Genomic DNA, 25,289 nt, shown 5'->3' with positions numbered 1-25,289 from the left:
CTGCTGTTCCCTGTCATGCTGGGTTGTGCCTGCTGAGCTGTGGAGGCCCCAGGGGAAGGAAGCAGGATGGAGCCCGAACCTGAGCCTGCCCTGCATACAGATCTGGAGGGCGCAAGTCCCCCTGCCCCTCGGGAGTGCATGCAGCAGCATGGAGCTGGCCCTCCTCCTCCCCCAGATGAGTGGCCCCAACCTGCTCCCTGCTGGGGCACTCCAGCTGCGCATTGCAGTCCTGGACCCCAGACCCCAAGCTCTGTCTAGCTGGGCAGCAGCCCCAGCTAGCCTCCCTCCCTCCCTCCCTACATGGGCCTCAATCCCCCTCCCCCCCACTTACCTGCAGGAGCTGCTCTCCTGCCTGGGGCCATGTGCCCCCTGCCTGTACGCCCTCCTCCTACTCCCTCCCAGCTCCCTGCAGGCTGGAACTCTGCCAGCCTGCAGGGAGCTCATTGCAAAACTGTAAAATCCATGGGTTTCTCCGGTAAAATGAGAAATCCGTGTTTGCCTCCGGTAAAAGGTAAAATTTGCAGTTTACTCCATTTTCCATGGGAAATGGAAAACCTGGCTCTCTGGGGATCTCACACCAGGTAGATAGTCATATTCAGAACCTTTTATACACCAACAGAAGCACAGAAACTTTATTATCACACACTTGTATAGACATCACGGTTAAACTGTACAGACATTTTCACAAGCCTGAACAGCCCACCGTCATCCGTACTGAAGGGACAAACTTCATTATGATGTATACTGTAATGGGCGCCATTTGTTAGCCAAGAGGAGCAAATAATTTCTAATGCCTATTTCATTGGTTCTCACACAGTGATCTGCCTCCTGCTTTCTTCAGTGAGCAGCTGGTTTGGCACGACTGGTTGTCGTTCCTCTTACAGCCAATGTTCCCTCTAAGGAGCAGCGTCCTGGAGCTGGCAGAGCCTCACTTCGGGCAGACAGCGGCTCCTCCCTGAGGTGAGGAAAGGCAAGGATGGAGGCTGGCGTGGGCTCTGCTGGCTCTGGGGAAGTGCTACACTCCCCGGCCCTGATGCGGGGGAGCAGAGCACTTCCCCAGAGACAGCAGAGCCCGTGCCAAGCTCCCACCCCCGCCTCGCCTGGGAGCTGACTTTCAGCTCCTCTCCTCGTGCGCGGTCTTGAAAAGGCTGTGCACAGCCACACTTTGAGTTGTGCGTGGCCGCACACACACGCACCTTAGAGGGAACCTTGCTTACAGCACGGCCCAGAATCAAGTTAGGACATCAGGAGATTCTCATCCAGAGCAAGGTGAACATGAAGGAAGACAGCTGCAGAAGAAAGAGCCCAGTGTGACCAATACTTTTGGCATGGGACCAGACCACTTGGCAGGGATTGAGGCATTGTGATGTTTTTCCTCTTCACTGCTTTGACCACAAAAATATAGTAGAAGGAGAGAAATCCCAGATGTAAGAGGCTGTTATAAGCAAGACTCTTGAGAGGGCTCCCTCAGTGTCCGGCCTACCCCCTGCTCCCACTGAAGGACAGTCATACTCCCATGAGTGGCAAGGGGAGCAGAGAGAGACCAATGCAGAAAACTGAAGAATGTTTGTGTTCTCCAACATCAACCTAACTGTGACTCTACAGTAGATGCTACTTCCTCAGGGTAATGGTCCCTGTAGCACGGCACTCAGGTGCCTGCTACTTGAAGAGCCAGAATAACTACTCAGGTGCCGGTTGCTAGGGCAACTAGAGGGAACCAGTGACCCACATCTGCTAGCAGTCAGCTGACTGGAAGGGGCAGGGCCTGGCTCCCATTTAAACCCCAGGACTGAGCCCAGGCAGGCAGTTCCCTGTTGGCAGCCAAAGGGAGTAGGAGCTCTGCCGGAGCAAGTAAAAGGAAGAGGCCTGAGCTACACGAGCTGCTCCAGAGACTGGTGAGGGATAGAATAACCCTGGGGGCTTGAATAAGATTTTAGCCAGATGGTTTAAAGTTATGTTATAGCCCAGGGGCTTGTGTTTTGTTTGCTGTTATACTGGAGGTTTGGGTGAGGCTATTAGGGGCTGGAGGAGGCTTCATAGGGGACTCTCGGCAGCATGGGAACCCCAGCCCCAGAGACAGGGGGCAGCGAGGCACGATCTTAAAAGCCAGGGAGCTCTGGTGCATCTGCGGTGCAGCTTTATTTTGGGGATTTTTTTGTGGCCTGGGAGGCTGAAGGCTCAGGGTTGTCCCCTGGTTTTGGGCTTGTAGCCCTCTGGGTGTTGGGTTGGCGCCCGGGCCTCTGGACCAGGCTCCAGATTGGAGCAGGAAAAGGGGCCCTGGGCCTCAAGACAATGGAAAAGGCTACAGCCTTGGAGTCGAACCCTGTTTAGTGGGTTTAGATGGGGAGGCCTAGCTAGAGAAAATCAGGGGTCAGTTCCACATAGGGGAAAGGCCCCAACATACCCAATACAACAGGCAGCCTCCCACTTGCAAGAACATCATCCTAATTTCCATCAAGACGTGGCAGGCGAGTATAGGGTGGGACATAAGAACTCCAAAGAAGGCTCCAAGGGTACCCCACGCAAGGTGCGGAGTACTAGGAAGATAGCGCTGGGAAGGGCAACCTGTTACAGTCCCATAAGGGTCAAGGCCTGATTTCATGAAGTATCAAGTGTTTCCCGGAAGGTGCCAAGTGCTTTCATCTTCCTTCTGGTGTTGTGTGAGATGTGGACCCTCAGTGCATGCTAAGAACAACGGCTTGTTTTCCTTACTGAACTGTGAACTGTCTGTCCATTCACTCGGTGCACAATCCTAGGATTGGAAGGGACCTCAAAGCTCATCTAGCACAGTCCCCTGCATAGCTATCCCAGAGAGATGCTAGTCCAGCCTCCATAATGTAACAGCTGTTCCCACTCTTGCCGAATTAAACTGCTTAGCTTGGAGCTAACAGCTAATGGATTCACCTCCAACACACAAGGTCAGGGGGCCTGGGGCCATGGTGGCCTTTAGCTTGAAGTAGGGCCTTTTGGCTGGTTGTGGGGACAGAGCAGCATTCAATTTCAAGCTATGTCCCTGTGTGACTTTGGGCAAGTCATGCATCTCTCTGTAATGTGTAAAAAGCTCTTGTCTAACTTCTGGCTCATCTGTATGATCTGATAAGTGTTCTCAGTGGGAACTGAGGGTGCTCAGTGCCACACACATTGGGGTATCAACATCACCTGGGGTCCTGGGTCAGATCTGGACTGTGGGGCTCTTTTTGGGCCAAATCCATCCCATGGCATGAGGTGTGCTTCAATAGCCATCGCAGTAGCAGTGGCAGCGAGGGGTCCAGTGGCAGTGATGGTTCTGGTGAGAGGCCCTGGATCCAGCCTGTGGGCTATATACTTGATACCCCTGCCATAAACTGCTAGGGCACTGAGAATTAGCATCTGGAAACAAAGATCATAGTAGCAGGTGCTCTTGTGTGTTCTCTCTCTCACAGACACAGAACTTTCAATTTCCCTATCTTTAGCTAGGAATAACAAAGTGATGAATGGGGCGGGGGGCAGTAAGTGTGGCATGTGCATGGAACTTTGAGGCTTTAAAGTGATGTGTGGCAAGATCTTCAGAAATAAGAGCATAACAAGCTTGACACTGAGAAAGCCATGTTCAAAAGCACCAAACACCTCCCCTTTCTGCTAATTTCAATGAGAATCACAGTTACTCAGCACTTTTCAGATTCAGGTCACCTATGCAGAAGCCTACATAGGGACTTAGGAGCCCAACCCTGTAATTTCCTGTTTTTGACTATTGTAGCTGGTAAGTGTTAAATATTAGTGAAGAGCTGGTGGGGAGTCTCTGCCGGTTTAATGGCATGTCTCTACATGGATGGAACTTTCATACACCACATCTGATCAATTTTGGAACGTCAGCAAAACTTCTATGTACCGATGGGCAGAATTCCATTGATTTGAATGAAAATGAGGGGGGAAAATGAAAGGGGAGAATTTGGTGCACAGAAACCCACTGGGATCAGATATATAGAGCTGACAGGTTCAGCCACTAATGCAATCGCCTAGAGATAAAAAACCCAGTTGATAGGACCCAGTAACACCTTCCAAAACTATAACATCCTTCCCTCAGCTTTGCCCACAGCTTAGAAATTACACAGAAAATAATCCTGTGGAAAAATGGGAGGGGAATAACATCCTGGAAGTGGGGCACCCACAGCCTCTTGCATGGGGGAAAGATTAAATTGGAATCCTTGGTGAGGGGACATGGTAAGAGGGAAGGAGAAGTGGGGAAGGGGGAATGGAAAAGCTGGCAACCCTGGCATGAGGGCAGAGGTGGGGCATAAGGAACTCTAGGCCTAGGAAGAATGAAGAGATCACACTGAACTCTGGACAGGGCTGGGATGAATGGAGGACCCTGACATAGGACAGAAGAGGAAAATGGGGAGAAAAGAGGGTATTTGTGAGGTGGAACAGAAATAGAGGGAAGGAAGAGTATAAGCAAGAGGGGAAATGAGGGGAATGAGGCACCTGTCATAGGGGAAAAGAATGGAATGAGGAGCCCACAGAGCAGGGAAGGGGACCTTGAAGGGAATTAACCAGGCAGAAAGAGACAGGATAGCATGGGTTGTGTTGGATGCACTCAGCCTACAGAAGCGATGAAGTATGTGACCTGCTGGTATTCTTAACATGCATCTGAGGGCAGCAGGGGAGTTTCCTCAATGTAGGTGTATAGCAAAAAACAAAACAAAACCTTCCTGAAACACTGCTTGCCTCATATCTGAAGAAATAAACAAATACAAGTTAAAATGCAAATGCATGTTCAGCTCTCTGCAGGAAACACACAAGGGAGGAGAGGAAACCCCTCCCCCCACATTCTTACATTGCCAGATGCCAAGAAACGAGAGTAACTGATTCCAGTAGTATATCTTGGTTCCTGAGGCAACAAAACCCCACCTGTTGAGCAAGACTTCAGATGGAGTGACAGCTAGAAGGTGGAGATCTATTTGAGTGCCCTTATCTTGGTATCTAGTAAGACTGCTTAATTTGCATATGTCTTCTTTTTGTATTTCCAATGAAAACAAAGCTGGCAGCCTACGTACACGTACATGAATTTTCACACCTAGGCAAGGCATTGTTGAACTGGAGCCTGATTACTTTGCTTCAGAAGCTTGGCGGCTATGGCAAGCAACTGCAGGGTTTGGAGTTTAAGGCTTTTCATACAAACTTGGCTGTTAACTCTGGTGTCCTGTGGAAAATTCCAGCTCGAGAAAAATGTACTTTGGTTTTCTAAATTCTCCCTGCTCTCATGAGTCCTCGAACTGACCTTAAAAGTCTGTGCTTGTGGGGAGAAGGCTGGCCTACCGGCTAAAGCATTTGCTTGGGGAGTCATGAGACCTACACTCAGTTCTTGGTTGCACCTCAGATTTCCTTCATGATCGTGGGCAAAGTACCTTACGGTCAGATTTTCAAGAATCTTCCAAGTCTAGCAGGTCCCCTTAGATCAGTTGGGGGATGAAGACTTCTGAAAAAGTATCTACAGTTTGCAATTTGATTCAGAGAAGATTCGGCCTGATTCAGAAGCCGGATCTCCAAATCCAAACCAAAGTACTAGAATCTTAAAACTTTCCGAAATGATTCAGAGCCTCCAAATCAATTCAGAAAAGATTCGGAAGAGATTCAGCAATTCAGAGATTCAGAAGGCAGTTTTTATGGAGAAACAGAAACTTAAAAGAGGGAGGGGGAGTGGGGGCGGGGCGGGGCAGGACTGACATCTCTAGCTGGCCAGTGACCGTGACTTCTCTCTGACTGCTCTTACAGTCACAGTGTCTGGGGGAGGAACATAGAAACAGCATAAAAGCTTCTGTCTGCAGGCTTGCTGTGCCTTTTGTGAGCTGGTTCTGAGTAAACAGCAGCATCAGAAGGGTACTGGACTGCCTGGCTTGCTTCCCAGTCAGTCAGTAGCCTGCTCGTTTTTGTTTTTAAAAAGGATAAAATAGGATATAGCTTAGCTTAGCTTAGAATCTCTCTACTTAATATTTATCCAATTAATTTCTTTCAATTTATATTTGGGGTTTTTTTTGGGTTTTTTTTTTTTGCAATACTTTAAAAAAAGAAAGCTCAGTGTTTTCCCCAGAAGTGTGATCCATCACTGTGCAGGGAAGCACACATTACACACACTTGTGCACACACACAGAAGTCAGATATTCATAGAAGAAGAAGAGATTCAGAATCAGATAATATATAATTATTAGTTATTAATATTATTATAGTTAGTTTACATACAGACTAAAGACAACACAGAAGTCAGCTAGAGATTCAGACTGAGACTAATGCACACAGCACAGAACTCCAGGTCCTAGAAGAAGGAGATATATTATTTTATGTACATATTACAACACAGAAGAACAAGAAGTACAGTAGTAGTCACACATTCACATTAATAGCACAACACAGAAGAAGGCACCATATATAGTTATTAATAATCAAAGCAGAGTCCAGTTCACGTAACACAGAGGAAATAAAACATACAATAGAGTTGCACTTCACATTCATAATTCATAGTAAATAAATACATCAAAGCAGAGAAGACAGAAAGACAGCACACATTTTTTACATAGTTCTTAATAATTATTACTGAATCAAACAAAGAAGAGTCCAGTGAATGCATACAACACAGAGGAAATAAAATACACAACACAAAAGGAGTCTCTCTCTCACACACACACACACACCCCCCACACCCCTTTTGCACCACAAGAAAGATTGATATGAAGCATGCTGGAAAGGCAGGGGAGTGAGAGGGGGTAGGGAGGGAGCTAGAGCTGCAAGTCCTCCCCCAAACATAGATGCATCCTCTTCCCAAGCAGCCATGAGACTTCTGCTGCCAGTGGAAGCAAGGAGGTGGGAGCAGTTCCTGTACATGATGTCCCTGCACCTGCACCACCTCACCTAACTTGAGAAATAGGCACCAGCAGCAGAATCACTGTCTTTTCCACCCCAATGTCATCTTCCAGCTTTAGCCTCCCACTGCCAGAGGAGAAGCTGGAGCTGGAACCAAGGGACCTAAGCGCCCTTTCTCAAGCAATTCTGGGGACTGAGGCAGAATCAGAGTTTGTGCTCCACACCTCTCAAAGCTCCCCTAGATCCAGGTCTCCCTCTATGGAAAGCAGCACCATGGAGGAGGTTGAGGTTGTGGAGATTCAGGCAAGTGGCTCAGCTGAGGCAGCTCCTCCTGCTGTTGTGGCTCAGACTGCTGAGGAGTGGGATAAGGCAGCATCCCCACCCTCAACCCATAAGCGGGCGAGTAGCATAGCGTGGGAGCATTTTAAGCTAGCAGGTGATCCCAGGTTTGCTATCTGCCAGCACTGTCGAAGGCAGATCAGCTTGGGCAAGGAGGTGAAACACTTCACCATCACGGCAATGCTGCTGCATCTCAGGATGCAGCACCTGCTTGCCCTTCTTCCTGCTCAGCCTGGCACCAGTGCAAGCATACCCAAAGGGAAGTCCCCCACTCGCTCCAAAGCCCCTGTCCTTCCAAAGCAGAGGCAGGCCACCCTGGAACAGTGAGAGAAAGGTGGACAGAAAGGGGGGTGAGTTGCAAAGGCAAGTGAGGTCACCCAGATCATTGGGGAGATGCTTGCTCTGGATAGGAGCCCTTCTCCCTAGTTGAACGGTCAGGGTTCAGGCGGCTCATGGTGCTCGTGACCCCATTTTACCAAGTGCCCACAAGCACCATCTTTAGCAGGATGGTGGTGCCCTCCCTATATGAGGCATGCAGGGAGTACTTGAGGGAGGAGCTGCACAAGGCAGGGCCGAAGGTAACCTTGCAGTTTACCTCTGATAACTGAAGCAGCTGGGGTGGGGATCATGCCTACCTCTCCCTCACAGGGCACTGGTGAGATCAGTCAGGTCATCGGTGGGCTCCAAGCCGAGGTTCTGGATGAGTCCCACGTAACACGGGAGATCATGGTAGCCATGAACTGCATGGCGCAGAGGTGGCTTGTTGGGCAGGCTGAGCTTATCCACAGGTTCATAGTCGCCGACAACGGGGCCAATATGGTTAAGGCTGTGATGCCAAATTTGTGGGCATCTGCTGTGTAGCACACAAGTTCCACCTCAGTCAGAGACACCTTGGAAGGGAACAGAGCTGATGGTGATGGCGCTGCTACCACTACCACTTTGAGGCAGCTGATTTTAAAATGCAGGATGGTCATGGGCTACTTCCACCACATCAAGGGGAGCAAGATGCTGCAGGAGAAACAGGCAGAGCTGAGCATCCCGCAGCACAAAATCATGCAGGATGTGGAGACTCAGTGAAACTCTACATACCTTATGCTAGAAAGGCTGGTGGAGCAACAGAAGGCCATCCATGAGATGGACTTGCTTTGGGAGATTGGGATCAGCAGCCCCCAAACAGAGCTGAGTGGGGTCCCATCTACCAGATCTTGGCAGTCCTCAAGCCCTTCCTCGAGGCCACCAAGACCCTCAGCATTGGTGATGTCCTCCTCAGCCAGGTGATCCCTGTAGTGAGGGAACTGGAAAACCAAATGGAGAAGTTCCAGGGGATCGATGTTCCTGGCTGGGGAAGGCCACAGTCACCAAACGTGCAGGCACTGGTGAGGCGGCTGAAGGAGGGCATCAGGAGATGGCTGGATCCCCTGTGGTCCACATGCTCGTGGACATAGGTGACCCGAGGGTGAAGGGGAGCATGTGCACTGGCAGCACCGAAACCCTCGATCACTGGACTCAGGTGCTGGTCAACAAAGTCAGGGAGGCAGAAAAACAGAGGTGAGGGGATGTGGAAGAAGGGGATCCACTTTCCCATGCCAACACTCCCAGTACCACCACCAGCACCAGCACCCTCCTCCATGCCAGCCACTGCCAATGTGGGCCAACGGTATTGCTTCAATGCTGGGGTCCAAATGCATCAGACCCCAGCCTTGGGCAGGTAGTGCTGAGGCTTCTGTGGCTACCTATCTCGCCAAGGATGTGGAGCCTCTGGACTATGACCCCTTGGCCTACTGGGTAAGCTGCAGCCAGATGTGGCAGGATCTGCCCACAGTTGCCTAGCAACCTGTCTTGTCCACCAACCAGTATTCCAAGTGAGAGGGTGTTTAGCATTGCTGGGGATGTTGTGACACCCCACCGCACCTGCTTGGATCCTGGTTTGGTGGAGCAGCTGGTGTTCTTGAAAGTGAACTTCCCTCTGCTGGGGTTCCTCAAGCTCTACCTGTAGATGGACTGAGTGCCACCTTCTTCACTCCATCTGCACCAATTTCTTTTTTCCATTTTTAAAAAAAACAGGTAATGTCCCACTCTCAGCTGGAGGGGGCACTCACTGCATCACCAGCCAGAAGGGGAAGAACATGTCTCTGCTGAGCTCACTCCCCTGCCAGAATGAACTTGGAAATATGGACTAAGGCTATGGGGAAGGAGGCGGCCCCAGGTCCTGGGCAAGACCACTAAAACTGCACCCTGCCAGGGTAGGGAGGTCTGGTGGGACTGCTGGCAGTGCAGCAACCCTGTAAATGCCAGGACCAACAATCCCCTGGTGGAAGGCGGGTAGGAGGCACCATAACCTCCAGCTAATGTAGGCACACATAGTCTTGGTTGGGGAAAGCCCAGACCTGTCATGTCTTTGGCAGGCCCGAGACTTGTTAGTTGCAGTGGAATTGTGAGGCTCCAGTTGAGCTCAGCTTAGCTGTCTGGGATGCCAGCTTTTGCATTGAAAAGCCCTTTGTCAAGCTTAGGAAGCCCAAGCAGATGCGGCTGTGAAAAGTGGTTTATAAATTGTTCCCTCTTAGGATCTGGCCTGAGAGAGACTGGAGGCAGAGTTTTTTTTTTGGTGAGGAATGTGCCCCACAGGTAGTTGCGTATTGTTATCTTTGATAGATTCTGGTGTACAGTTTGTGCGGGTACTGGAGATAGTTGGCAGGTTTTGTGTTTTGAGCTGTAGGAAGTTGGCTTGAGTTCTGGTGATGAGGTTAGGTGCTTGTTTGAATTTACAAACCACTTTGAACTACAAACCAGGCCTATGAACTTCACTTCTTCAGCCTCCTAGGTACAGAAACTCATGGACTCAATATAGACAGTGGATTCTGACACACTGCAACCTGCCAGACATCTGACTCCCCAGGTACCTCTGCATTTCTGCATGAGCTGTTACATCCCCCTTCCCCGCCCCAACTCCAGCCCTCACCCCCTGATGCCTACATTTCCATTTTCACTGACTGGCTTTCTTGCCTGCATTGCATGCCAGGCCAGCCTCTAGCTTCTTTACTATTCCTTCCATCCAGGACCAGGAGACACACCAACTGCAAGTGCTTTCTCAGTCTGACAAAGGGTTTTTCAACCTGAAAGCTTCCTAAGATATATTTCTCTAACTATTCCATTTTTTTTCCATAATAAACATATAAACATAAAAACGCACGATAAGCCAACACAACATTTTTACTTCTTGCTTTCAATTCCTTTATAAAAAGAAAAGCTCTGAGACAGTTTGGCTAGGCTACCAGAGAGCCTGCTGGTCCAGCTGTGCTAGTGCTGCTCACTCATTAAGTTATTTTATACCTGCTGCCATTTACAGTGGTGGACTGAGATAAGGCTATAAGGGAGGAGGAAGCCTCACTGGGGCACACTGCCATGTTGTGCAGAGGCCCCAGCACCAGGAAGGGTGCACCTGAACACAAATACACACACACACACACACACAGACACACATCAGAGTCTCACAGTGAGGGCGCACTGAACAGACATGCACTAGTGATCCTACTTGAGAGGAAAGAAGGGCCTGACAGTTCAGTTTGGCTACCTTAGATGCTGCTGGTGCTACTGGTGCTGACTGCTGAGTAACTAAGTTATTTTTACCTGCTGCTATTTACAGTGGTGGACCGGACTGAGGCTGTAGGGGAGGAGGAGACCTCACTGGGGAATACTGCCATGTTGAGGCCCCAGTGCCAGGAAGGGCACACCTGAACACACGCACAGTGTCACCCGCCCATGTCACGAGTTTTGCCTGCCTGCGGCAAGAGGTGCAGGGCCCCAGAACCCAGACTCCCCCTGCACCTATCTCCTTGACAGCTGGCAGGCTTCACGGCCACAGCAGGGCCTGGCAGGCCTTCAGTAGATTTTTCACTGTGCGCCTGTGTCCTGTGACAGACACAGCTGGCAGGCTTCATGGCTGCAGCAGGGCCTACCAGCCAGGCCTGCAGTAGTTTTCACCCCCCTGTGCCCCAAGACAGACAGCTGCACAAGCACCCATGTTATGAGTTTTGCCTGTTAGCAGCCAGAGGTGCAGGGCCCCAGAGCCCATACTCCCCCTGCACCTATCTCTTTGACAGCTGGCAGGCTTCATGGCTGCAGCAGGGCCTAGAAGGCCTGCAGTTTTCACCCCCCTATGGCTTGTCACACACAAGTGACATGAGTTTTGCTTTCACGACCTTGAGGTGCAGTTTCCCTGAAACCCCTGCACCTATTATCTTGAAACTTGGCAAGCTTCATGCCTGCAGAAGGAGCTACCATTCCTCCAAGGTTCATCCAAATCAGGCCAGAAATGACAAAGTTATAGATATTTCATTGATTCCCCATTATACTCTTTAAGTGAAAGATCCACAATCTGTCATTTTACTACACAGACAAGCCTGGACAATCCTTTGGGGTTTCTCTAAAATAGGGCCTGCACAATTAATGGAAGTGGGACGTGGTGGTAGAGTAATGAAGGAACCTTTCCAGAACTCCAGAGGCATAAGTTCAGGCTCAGCTTTGGACTCGTGCCAAAACTGTCCCAGTTGGCCCAGCTGAGAAGCCTAAAGCAGCTGAACATGATGCTAGACCAGGACTGGCCAATTACTTAGGCCCCGGGCCACAGAGAATTTATGAGAGTTCACTGAACTACCGTGGGTTGGGTCAGCATCCCTCTTGCCACCCCATACAACAGGTCACCAAAACTCGCTGTGTGGGATGAGGCTGTAGGCGGGCTGGGAATGGTTTAAGAACAGCACAGGAGGGCGATGCTGGGATCATGGGGCAGGATTGCAGGGTGATTAGAGTGTTGTGCCAGGGCTAGGGCAGAGCCACAATCTGCTGCCCACACACACCTGCAACAGACACGAGTTCTGTGGGCAGACGCATGTGGGGAGCAGGTTGCAGTTGTGCCCTGTCCTCAGCCCCAGCACCATGCTTTCACTGCCCCAAAATCCTGACCCCCATTGCTGGGGCTGCTGAGAAATGGGGTCCAGCCACTGTGCCACCCCAGCTCCGCTGCATGCCCAGGGGTGGCGGGACCAGCCACACTTGCTATGGCCCTGGCTTACCTCTGTGCTTGGGCTGGGTGGGACTGAAGGACCTGCTGCGGGCTGGACAAAATCCCTTGGCAGGTTGAATTCGGCCCACAAGCCACATTTTACCCACCCCTTGCTAGACACCACTGCCTTCTAGGTCAGTGATTACAGAAGTCGGTGTGCCTTAACCACACTAGCTAGCCCAATGGACTGCTACACTCAGGGGGACCTTTGACCTTGGCCTGACCATTGATGAAAACTTCTTGACCTAAATGCAGTGCAGCATGTGAAAAACAGTTAAAACAAGGGGAGAGCAAGCAAGCTAAGAATAAAGAAACCAACAACGTTAAATGGCTGTAAGTCATTTTCACAAAGTTTGAGTGAGAAAAATATGAACTAGGTTGTTACTGAAGTCTGAGCAGTTCAGACAACTGTTTGTTTCAGCTAGTTAAGCAATACACATTTGTTTCCAGTTGTTGTCAGTTGTTTACAGTGAGCAAAGATTGAGAAATCAACTGACTGCACAAAATTTGAAAACATACAGGGATGAAAAAATACATTCCTCAAGTGACACCCACCAGCTTCACCCAAACACATATGGATGTGACTGGATTCAAAATCATTAACATGAAAGCAAGAAGGAAGTTTGCCAAGGACTTGCAAACAATGACCAAGTGACAAAGAGCCTTTGACTCCATGATCTTAGAGGGCTAATACAAGGACTCTGGAGATGCAGTGGTATTTCAGTGGTCCATAGGCCTCATAATGGTCCTCCGTACAGAGGCAAGCTTCATCTAGGAGGCAAAAGACAGGACTCTGGAAAGTTTTCAGTTGACCTATCTGCTTTGTAAACAGTCATTCTTATCCTCCTCCTTTTAAGTTACTTATGTGAATATCAGGGTTAATTTGAGATGTTATCCTTTGTTTATCTTAATCCAGGATATGGCTTAGATACTGCCTTGCAAATACATCACATCCATCAAAGAAACATTACACACCATTTCCGTTCTGCCCATCTCTGACAATTGACCAAGCAGAAGATTAAGATCCTCTAGCACTTGATCAAAATGAGAGGGGGTGAATGTTGTGTTGGTCATCAACATCCCTCTTAGCAAAACAAGTTCCAAGGTCCAAGGCTGCAGGTAACCAACATTAAGCATGTTCTACCTTTTGTCTACAGACCATGCTCATCACCCTGCTATCCCTGCCACACTGGTCACCACTGTTATTCTTGTATCCAGCAATCTAGCATGAAAGCATTTGTGAAACCACCACCTATAGTTTTGTTATGTGCCCATAACCACAGCACTTAGGTGCCAACACAGACCCACAAAACCAATTCTAGCCCTATCTAAAACATTTATCAGACTTACAGCTGAGTCATACAGATGGGTCTGAAACACATACCTGCTGCCACTGTTGGGGTAAAACATTTATTTAAATATCCATTCTTAGGGCAATTTGCTGATTCTGCATTTGATGGTTTGAAACAATTTTAAAACTATGCAATAGTTTTTGTATCTATGCAATGGTCATGTGGAAAAAAAAAACCCTTTTAGCTTAACAAAAAATCTTCTGGGATTCTTCTTCTAGCTTAGCAAAAACCTTTGCACAGCTTAATTCCAATATGGTTCATGCAGATTATACCTGATGAAGGCCTAGGTATAACCTGTTCCAGTAAAGGCCTTATATTGATAATTGTCTTCTGGAGGATCCAGAAGAGATCACCTCCTTTCAAAGGAGAACCCATTGTCCCGAACTATTGGTCCTACTATGCCTGCATTGCTTTTGTATCATAGACTGACCTAGTAGTCTGTTATCCATCAGATAACAATTGACATGGACAGTTGGAGGGGGAAGCTTGATCTGTACTTGATAGATAAAGCTTCAGAGGTTCTTACTGGTATAAAATGCTTGAGTCATGCAAATAAATGCGGAAACCACAGGGGTCTGGGCAGTTTGTAACCTATTTCACACAAAACAATGAAGCCACAGATATCAGGGAAGGATAAGCACTATTTGACCATCTGGATTCCCATCTTTTCCACACTGGAAGGATTGCATCAGTCTCTAGAGGAAAAGTCTACTTCCAGAGCTCCAGGATGGAGCTTCCAGCAGGAATTAATGAGTTCACATGGGGTCTGATGAGTGGGATATGCTCACGGAAGCAATAGCTCTTACACAGGGCATATCAGACTTCCTGTTGGCTCTCTGCCCATAGCTGCAGGCATCTTAAGATCAGTCAAAGGCAACTCTTTGAAACAGCTACAGCTTTTGCAGCACCACAGCCACCTAAGCCTAGCTCATGCTAAATTCTGTTACTGTGTCTGAACAGGATAGTTAGCAGTTGCTTTAGACAACCCAGTGCTTTAGATGTCTACACTGAGCTTAAAAAAAAAATCAGTAGGCTCATGTTAGCTAACACTACTGTTGGCAACATGGCCAAACCATAGACTAGGTTTTAGTCCATTGCTGGAGATCATAGCTGTGCTGCCTAGGTATGTTTGGGAATGGCAACATGAAAGCTATCCTGCCATGCCTCCTGCCAGCACCTAAATGGCATGCTCCTCTGAGGAAGCAAGGCTACATCCCCCTGGGCAACCTTCATAATGGACCTTGTTATTCTGTAAAGCATTTCAGTATGTTCAAAAATGAACAGCAGAAGCTGAGAACAAAGGTTTCCCTGGAACACCGGTCACGCTTGGAATTTGTATGTCTAGGATTTTAAAAGGCTCTACAAGCCTGTAAAGCAAACATTACCAAAGAGTCACAGAGTCATGTAAACAAACACCTAATTACAAGATGAAATAAATCTTACAGGTACATAACCTTTCTATTTAAACACAGTCCCAGCTGGATCCCTTCCAAGGCATCTGACCCAGTAGGGCTTGTGATCCTATTGCTTTGTTGTGCAATCAAATGCTTTCTTGGACTGGAGTTTGTTTTCTGGGGGTATTTTTTTTCCTTTTATTTATTTCTTTTTAATTGAATGTTGTTCTGGTGAATGATGCTAGTCTGGAGTCCTCCAGGCCTGGAGTCCTTTGTGCACAGGGCACTTATGACACAGCCAGCAGCACCATGCTATTTACTTATATCAAAGCATACCTCCCCCAAAATACACAACATGCAGGAGCCCTGGATTAGAGCCAGGAGCTCTGGGTTCTATTTCCAGTTCTGTCACAGGCCCTAAAAGTCACTTCCCTCCTTGTGCTTTAGTTAACCCATCTGTAAAAGAGGATTGTATTGATACTGCCTTTGTTGTAACGTGCTTTTACATGTGCTGATGGAAAAATGTTTCATGATTCAATGACAGAACAAGGGGCAATGGTCTCAAGTTGCAGCAAGGGAAGTTTAGGTTATATATTAGGAAGAATTTTCTCACTAGGAGGGTAGTAAAACTCTGGAACAGGTTACCCAGAAATGAGGTGGAAGCTCCATCCTTGGAGGTTTTCAAAACCTGGCTAGACAAAGCTTTGGCTGGGATGATCTAATTGGGGATGGTCCTGCTTTGAGCAGGGGGAGTTGGACTAGATGACCTCCTGAGGTCCCTTCCAACTCTAACTTCCTATAATTCTATGATTATTTCAGACCCAGATAATAATCACGATGGGTGACAAAGGCTCAAAATTTCCCTAATGTTAATGGAGGTTCGTATTTGGGGTTTTATAAATAATTTAACACTCTTCCCCAACACCTTCAACCACATGGTCAGTCCCAAGCCAAGTCCAGAATAAAATCATGATTTTGCAGGGGGAAGGGGTAGGAATTGCACCTTTCATGAAAAAGTGAAAATCTGTTTGGAAATATGGTATAGGTGAACTCCAAAAATCTCAAAAACTAGGAGGTCTTTGAGTTAATTTTGGAGGCTTGGTTCATGGCTTCTAACTGCCTGGAGCATCATGAATCATGCTAGGTGCCACTCTGACATAACACAAGCTACAGTTTACCAGCATGGTCACAAGAGAGGGGGACATTTGGCTTTCTTAAGATCAGAATCAGGCTGCTGCTCCATTACAATACACATGTAAGAGTTAACAGGATATTCCTGGTCTGTTGTCTGCCATAGTCACGAGTGGTAGGACAACCTCAGCTGAGGCACAGATGTAAATCATCACATAAACTTGGGAAATATAGTTTCCTAGGGGCTTGTGGGTGCTCAGGAGCTGCAAGCAGGAAGCTGGAAGAGAAATTAGTTGGCTGGGCCAAGACTGAGGCCTAAGAACAGAACAGTAACTCCTGGACTGTGAGGGGATTATGACTGAAGAGTTAGGAACAGAAAGCAGACATTCACCTTATCTCATAATCTTCAAGACAGGACTTATGAGACCCAACTAACGAGATTCAATTAGGTGACTGATGATAATTTTAACCAGTTCACAAGACAGTTATCCATTACTTATCCAAAAGGAGGGATAGAGCAGTTCCATACATTTTTACACCACTGTATTTATACTTTGTTGTTGATAACATATAGGATACTCTCTTGCATTACCTCAGACTTCATGCATTTTTCCATTTATCTTGCCCTGTACACATTCCAAAATGTAGCAAATGACAAAGACATACACACATCTTCCCCTTATCTCGTTCTGTACAGTCTTCACTACCAAGGTCATAAATTCTGTTTTTAGGTATGTCCTGCAATTAGTACAGAGGTTATGACAGTTCAACTACTAATAAATTTCCACGGTAGACTTAGTGTGAATGCAAAACCTTCTGGGATTCTATGTTTATACAACTAAGCATAAGTACACAGAAGTTTTTTATACTTACAACTATATGAATATTTGAATACTTGTCCTAAAGTGTTATTAATGCAGGGATATATAGGCATTGGAATGATGTATTATACACACACAACAGGGTTATAGAGATACACACAATACCTTGGTAAAGAAGGTAGTGGGGTAAGGCTGACTAATGTGTTATATATAAAGTAGAGTCAATACAGTTGGCAATGTAATCATAGGTGGAATGGAAGCTGGAGGGGGAGGGGAGCTACACCCACCTTTTCAAATGGCTGCCAAGAGCATGTGATATGCTGATGCAGTCATGATAGTGCTCTGCCCACTTCCAGCTCAGATTTGGAAGCTAGAGGACTGGCAGGGAAACTGGTGTTCATTTTTTCCCTTCCTTGATCCACCAAGTGAATCCACTAAACAATAAAAATCTACTCCAACAGTTAGTTATGAGATACCATCTTTTTAGGAGTTTTACACCAGCCCCAGGAGGGCACTCCCTACACCAAGCTATTTCTCTCATCCCCCAATCAACCATCCCATCTGATATGAAAGTTGGCTTTGTTCCTCAGCCAGACTGGGCACCCACCTTCCATCACTGCTGCTGCAATGAGGCATGGAAGCCAGGTAGGAGAGCCAGACACCTTGAAGAACCTTCATGAGGGCTCCTGGAAGGGGAAGCAAAGTAGGTGGATGGTTATTGGGTGGGTGGTTATGGGAGGAGTCAGATTTGGGGTACTGAGTGGGGGAGGACAGGATTGATGCAGTACTTCTACTATTATTTTGCCAAAGGAGTATTACACACATTACTCATGGAGGTAATATCTCAGAGGCATCTCTGATTCTAGTCTCATCACTTTCTGATCAGCAAGTTTCATTTTGAGCCACAGTTACTCTGAGCTGAAAGTCAAAATGAAAATTAAGAATTTTTTTCTTGCTGCTCTATGGGTGACCTACCAAGTCAGTAAATTCAGTGGGGACCAGAAGCTTTCTCATAAGCCCAACTGCTAAAAGTGTCATTATGAAATAAAGAAAACCACAAAAGTCAGCCTTGAGAAATCAATGCCAGCCCAGAGATGGCAGATAGTTGCCCTAGGTTCAATGACAGTCCCATGGTGCCTTGTAAGAGTACGCTGTAGCTTTCATGTCATTTGACTCTGTGCCTGAAATGAGCCCTGGGCTGCTCTTCTCTGGCACTGTTTGTAAAGGAACATCTCAGACTTCATAATGTCCAGCACTGTGTCCCCAAACCTTTGCCTATTTCTGCCATTGCCTCAGATTTCCTTCTTTTGAGGAATTCATTGGTAGCTGTAGCCATGAATGGTTTCCCTATCTAGTTTACAGCACCTCAAATGAAGGGTGATTTTATTTACAATCTGACAGAAAGAGAAGGGGGAAAAATAAAATGAAAAGTGAAGTAGAACTAAACGAACCTAGTCAAATAGTATGGAAAGCATGGATAGGCTGACACCAAGTTCAGGTTACAGGATTCTGAAATGTAGCTCAAAACACAGCACAACCACCTTCTTTTTCCCCCAGAGCCTATAACCAGTCCACTATCAACGGAGATGGAGCACGCATCCCAGAATGTCTATGCCCCATATCTATAGCCCATGGCTTTTCACAGTTCAAATACATGTTCTCCATTACCAGTAGGCTTTATATTCCCTTTCCTACCAAATCAAGATGGTTGTTTCCATTGTGGCCAGTCTGCAAGTCCATAAGAGAAAACACACTTCCTATTCAAAAAAGCAGTTTCAAGTAACTCATGTTTCCTTCTGTTCTTTGCCCACATGACCAGAGCGCTTAACTCACATTCTCCACACACATTTCCCAAAAGTCTCCTTTGAAACATGCTTTTGAACTCCAGTGAATGCAGACAACATCACACACAACATCTCAATCTCAAATATTGTCCAAGTCAGATATCTGATACTGGTCTTCGTGAACATATTAATTGAGCACCACCCTGCACATTTTCCCATATTATATAGAGTCTGCTACATTTATTTTCTTTTTATAGCAATAAAAAGTGATTCAGACAATAGAATATAGACCAGAAATTATTTATGTAACAAAACATGGAGGCAAATTCTGCTCTCACTAACAGCAGTGCAAATCTGGAGAAATTCTATTGACTTCAGAGAAGTCACTCCAGACTTACACAGATGTAGGCAAAAGCAGCATTTGGCACATCATGCGTATTTCTTACACTAAATGAGTTTATGAAGCATGCAAGCAGATCCGTCTCTTGCAGATCTATTAGGGGTACAGTCTGAAACTTGGTTCTCATGACTGCTACTGTACACTGGGCAGGGGTTTTCTTTGAGCTTTACACACTGATGCCTGAGTCCTTTTCCTGAGTAGTTCCGGTGAATTTAGAAGTCAGCATGTATGAGTAACTCAGATCATTCTTCCTAACATGCATTCCCAGCACTGGCTGATACAGTATTTAATTTACCATGTTATTGTCCATCCACCCAGGGAGGATAAGTAATAATTACATTGGGATCAGGAAGGTACAGATGTGCAGCTTATCTTGGGGTAGCTCATGTAGAAGATAAACTGCACATCTATATTGGTATAACTGATAGTGTGAGTGTTTTACCCCAGATTCTTTCTGGGAAAATCTTCCACTGGATTGGGCGAAATTACCCTGGCTTAGAATTCTGTATTTTATTCCCTCCCCATGTTCTCCCTCTTTATTCTTTGTAGCAGCACATTGCTGATTACACCAGTGAAAACATCTGGTCCATTACATTCCTTGACAAAGGTGTTTGCCTATCCAACCTGTTGGGTGCTTGTCTGACCTGAATTTTCAGGCTTTGGGGGTTCAACCACTGCACAGGAGGTACTTTCTTACCACTGCTATGACTGAACAGTGCTCAGCACACAGAAGTCCCATTACAACTGAAGCCCCAGGGTGCTCCTCTAATATAAGTACCATAACTACAACCTCAGCTCTTTTTAGAGGCTGCAGATTTCACTTCTGAACCAACAGTCACACCTGACTTAGCCATGACTCTGCCCTGGAATCAGTGGGGAGGGAGGGTGAGAAGGTAATAAGCCCAGCATGGTATGATCAATCTTGTTTTCTAGGGTCAAGTTGTTGTGTTAACAGTAAGTCAATAAATAATTCACTACTGCATTGTTACTATCTCTGCCATCTCCATGGATTGTCAACACAGTGGCATGGACTTTGACCTTGGCTTCAGGGCAAAGAAACCAAAATTACTCCTAAGTCACCAGCCAAGTTACATTCAGACCATACGTAGCACTCAAATGGAACCATTCTGTGCCAACATGCTATGCTCTCAGTTCAGTGATGTATACCAACCCAGGTTTTAAGGTTAACTAACTGTGCAACCAGTGGAAAGGCCATTTTCCAAGAGTCACTGTACCAAGTTTGTGAAGTATTCTGCTACAACAGACAGACAGACAGATATACCACCAAGGTCACCCTGTCATCATCAAACCAGATAAGCAGGGTCAAATTTGCACAAGTTGACTGGAAGACCTGCCAGGAACCAGAAGAGTCAAGAAGTGATATTCATGACTTCATAAGGATCATTCCTCCCTTTGAGTCAGCACTCTGTCAAAGCCCCAGTGTGGCATCAAAGGAATGCAACTTGAAATGCTCTCTTTTGATGGAGATCTGAAATGCTCATTGTGATCAGTCAGGAATCCCATGGCAGTTTCCTCAGTAAGAGTGCTAAACTCACTGCCATGGCCAAATTCCAGCTTGGGTAACTGTTCTCTCTCTGTAAGCCCCTCCCATATTGTGGTTTCACTTTGATGCTGTCCCCTTCACATCCCATCCTAAGCTGTGGTGTAACCCTGCTGTGGGCTGTTAAATTAATGCCTTCTCAGTCCCCAAAACCAAAATGAACCCTAATACAAGGGCAGATTATTTCACATTTTCCCACTTTCAAGCTTTGACAGCTTTGTTACGTTACCTATTAGAGACAGAAGACTGGGTGAGATGGGCCTGAAGTCTTAGCCACTTACGAAACAAGCTGCTGGTTTCACTCAAGAGCTAGTAGACACCTTCTTCTATCACAGATAGCACTACTTGGCTGTCTTAATGGCTGAACTAGCAGAGAGGCTCTGCACTTAAAGGATCATGGAAAATGAACTCCTCTCAGACCCCTGCACTGGGTCCCTCTCGGTCAGGGATGAGGCATTTTGCAAGGATACAACAATGCCCCCATTACCGCTGCACATGCTACATTAACCCTGGGAATAGATGGAGGGCTTTATTCTCTAGGCCCTAGGGCGATCAACCTGGCCCCTTTTCCAAACTGCTAAAGTCACTTTAGCACAGAAAAGAAGATCAAGGAGAGAGAGACTCCAGTGAGAGCACAAGGGGGAGGGGCTGGGTTCACTGCTGGCACACATAAATAGAGGAACGTCTTATCCAATGTATACGCTAATGATAAGGACTCGAACAAGACTCTCTTTGTCTTCCATGGGAAATCTTAGCTAATGGCCTTGTCATATCAAGAATCATTCAATTCCATCTACTCTTTATTTCTGTAGTTCTCTTTATGACTTACCAAGCTCAGAGACAAACAGACTGGAGCCAACACAGCTGAAACCTCATTGACCCTTCCTTTGCTGTTTAAAAATAAATAAATAAATATACATTTCTATAGCTGCCTTTGCCTGTGGCTTGCTGAGCTGGCTGCTGTAGAAAGGGTTAAGAGATGATGAAATATCAAGAGCTAGTTATTTTCCCTTCTGATGAAGCGACCTGAGGAAGGAACTCTTTTGGGAGAACAATGGTGTGTTCCATAAGGGTGGGTGACTTGCCAGCTCTCCAGATCTAATTGTCACCATGTTCCTGCCAGGCAGGTCTGTAATTATAGGGCTGACACATGCCCAGGTTGCAAATAACTCCCTGAAACAGCTGGGAACAAACATTCATTAATTTTCCAACCTTTCAACAGCACCTAGTGGCTTCATGGTGTGTAGAGAGTAAGGTAGGATAAAGGGTGATGTGAAGGCACCAACCTTGTGGCCTCTGGATGAAGCCATGGGATTGTTATTCCCATGGATACAGAGCAGCTGATGTAAGTGGTGGACTCAGGAAGAGCAGAGTCTGAAATAAGAAGAGCAGAAATTGGGGGGAGGGGCAGAGGGCAGAAGGGCCATTTGACCCCCCCCCCCCCCAAGACTTACTTTACCTGCTGCAGCAGTGGGAGGGCAATAAATTCAAGGAAAACTTTCAATAATTAGATTTTATACCTGGAAAATTATAAAAAATATATACATTTTCCAAATACAGAAGCTAATTATTGGGGGGTCATCTTATGTTCAACTAAATGGTAATTTACTTCCCTTACTCAGAGGGTGGCTCCTCCTATTATCAAGGCTGGGGAATGCTGAAGAGTAAGATGGGAGAAAGAGAAGAAATCCTGAATTGCTTCTGCCCAGGCTGTATCCTGTAGGCATGGCTATGAGTATAACAACCTTATCTCAGCATTAACAGCCTGAACCCAGTTCCCACTGATGACAATGAAAACACCCCTAATGATTTCCACTAGTGTTAGATCAGATCTCTTGTCAGAATTAACCTGTGTTGTATAATCCGAGCCCTGGAACAGATTCATTTTTTGCTACTATAATGACTTCAGTGTGGTAACTCCAAGCAAAGATTTAACCCCATATTCTAGAATAGGTAGAGTCTATTCGACCCTCCCCCGCTTCCATTAGGTGGACATTTCCTTCCCCATACATTTTTGAACCTCCACTTCCCTACATGCACCCCAAGGCCTCAATCATACAAGTTATGGAGGCACCACAGTTGTCACTGCAATCTTAACAATGGAGTATTTGTTTTTAAAGCAAAAGTTAAGGCCAAATTCTAGGTAGCACAAATGCTGGAACTCCAGAGAAGTCAGTGGAGCTGTACCTATTTGTGCTAGCAGAGAATTTTCCTTCCTGTCTGCTTATTATGGAGGGATGATGAAGTGTATCTTTCCTACACTTACTGTACTTACTACGTGACCACACACTGATTGTTTTGGAGAGTAGACAAGTGAAACTGTTAATTAAAAATTATAATTCATGAACTAAATAAACATGTGAAGACATTATCTTGGCAGGTGTAGCCTTGCTATCTCTAGTAAATTAATTCTTGACATTTGAGAAGCTTTAACTGTAAGTAAACGATGTTTTCCATTTGCTGGAAATATAGAAATCAAACACTACACACAGTGCTCTCCACTCCCATCCTATGCTTACAGAGATCACGGGAAATCTGCATTAGTTTTTAAATTTCAAGTAGATTTGCAATAACACCACCTTACAGATCCAGCATTTCAGCTGTGATCTTCCCTGGTTTTGCCAAAGGGTTCCATTAAAATACTTTCTTGGGTATGGCCTGGGAGCTCTCTCAGCCTTTAGCAGACTGGTTGAAGTGTTAAAGATTAAACACACACCTTTGATGCACTTGAAGTACTAACCCAAAAGCAAACAAGGATTTTAAGCAGTCAGGCTAAAAGCCCCTGTAGCTCTTTTTTACCTAGTCCCTACTGCAGGGATAGGCAATGTTTTTTGGCTGGAGTGCTGAAAAAAACATAATGTCTACTTTGGAAGATGCCAGAGTGCCGACATGCCGGAGCCCGGAGCAACTGTTTGCAGTCTTCCGCTGCAGCCGGCCCACGAAGCCCAGTCTGCTTGCACCAAGACTTGGAGCCTCCCAGTCTCCTGCTAGGAGCAGCCTGGGCTGCATGGCTGGCTGCATGCAGCTGCTTAGAGCCCAGGCTGGTGGTGATGTGCACAGTAAAATGGCCCTGCGTGCCATGCTCAGCACGCGTGCCGAGGGTTACTGATCCCTGCCCTCACACTTCCCTGCCCTGGCATCCATCTTTGTGTTAAAATCTTATGCATACTTCAATTACTATGGAGTTGGGAGGGAGGAATCTTAATTTAAAGGAGAAAAGGCTAAAATAGGGCAACAGAAATGTTTCAGGACTTTTTCAGAGGTGACAATAGCAAAATAATCATCAAAAATATATAAATTAAGAGGGACCTCCCATATTATTTCTTTTGTTTACAGAACACCATAAAGAAGAAATTGCAAGTTGTAAATGTAGAAGCCCTCAGAGCAACACACAGTGACCTCATTCTCAGTTATACCAGCACCACTTCCAACCACTCAGGCCCCTTACACGAGACATAACAGCCCCCTGAAAGTTCTGATATCACAGGGTATACAAATAAGCAGTGGTTTATTTGGAGGGATATTGTTCTCTCTCTTGCACACACACACACAGGCACACACACATTCACACAGACCCGGGGGGGGTGCAGTTGCACCCCCTCTTGCTTCCTGTTCCACCCAAACTTTAAAGCTTGGGAGGAACAGCAGCATTTCTATTCAGCCAGTGTATATATGTATATATTGCCAATCCTTTGCAGTTGAGGATGATCATCTCCCAAGATTGCTTTATCTGTGAACCCAAAGATGGTCAATGAGGCCGATCTGGGATGGACAGACTCTGTTGCAACTCAGACATGTATTTCCGTGCAGTGTGAGTGGCTCTGTGTTCTTGATTTCATCCGCGACATGCTGTTTCTGCTGCTCCCACTTTTCCATTTCTTGTTGTTGTCTTAAGGTTTCAAAGTACTGAGATCCTTTCAATAGACTATTCCTCAATCTGGGGTGGTCCTGGGTGATAGTGTCCCATAAGTTGATGTTGATGTAACATTTTTTCAAGTTGGCCTTGAGGATGTCATTGAAGCACTTTCTCAGTCCTCCTCTTGAGTGTAAGCCTTGACTGAGCTGATGGAGTCAATTGACTTCATGGCTCGTTATCAACTACCTGATTCTTGCTAATCTCTCTCTACTACACAGGTATTAATGACCCTCTTTTTCTTTTTATTGGTCTTGATATTCTACTATTCATACTACCTTTTCTTAAGTAATTTTGCTGTCTGTCAGCTATTCTTCTATTTTACAGCCCTGAAGACTTTCTGGCTCTAGGTAAACACCTTAACTCAGGTGCAGTAATATTAAGTCAGGTGTAGAAATGACTGACACTAAATTCTAATATAGTAAAAGCATTAGTCTGTCTGCCTCTCTGTAACGCTCTGGGCCAACTGTGCATGCGCCGCTGAGAGGGTGTGTGCTGATTGGCTGCAAGGGCCTGGAGCGTTAGGGACAGAGGAAGCAAGGACGTGAGGGAGCCACCATGCTGCCACCCCCCCAACAATAGCCCACAGGGAGGGGGAGGGGGAGACGGCAGGAAAGAGGGGAAAAAGGAAGACAGGGAGGGGAGAGGGAAGATTTCCAGTGGCAGCGCCCTACCCCCTGCTGCCCCGCCACCACTCT

The 25,289-nt window shown here is 46.5% G+C and overlaps 1 protein-coding gene across 1 annotated transcript in view; it reads right to left on the bottom strand.

The window, feature by feature from the left end:
• Positions 1-25,289, bottom strand: part of PRMT2IP (PRMT2 interacting protein) — a 190,855-nt gene that overhangs the window by 130,566 nt on the left and 35,000 nt on the right. Inside the window, exon 2 of the mRNA XM_090028546.1 lies at positions 17,541-17,619. The gene's annotated coding sequence lies outside the window, so the exon portion shown is untranslated. The remainder of the gene's footprint in view (positions 1-17,540; positions 17,620-25,289) is intronic.

The sequence above is a fragment of the Crocodylus siamensis genome, chromosome 15, assembly GCF_052110815.1.
Source record: "Crocodylus siamensis isolate JL-2025a chromosome 15, ASM5211081v1, whole genome shotgun sequence".
In the NCBI taxonomy this organism is placed as follows: domain Eukaryota; kingdom Metazoa; phylum Chordata; order Crocodylia; family Crocodylidae; genus Crocodylus; species Crocodylus siamensis.
This window is presented reverse-complemented; position numbering and strand designations above follow the sequence as displayed.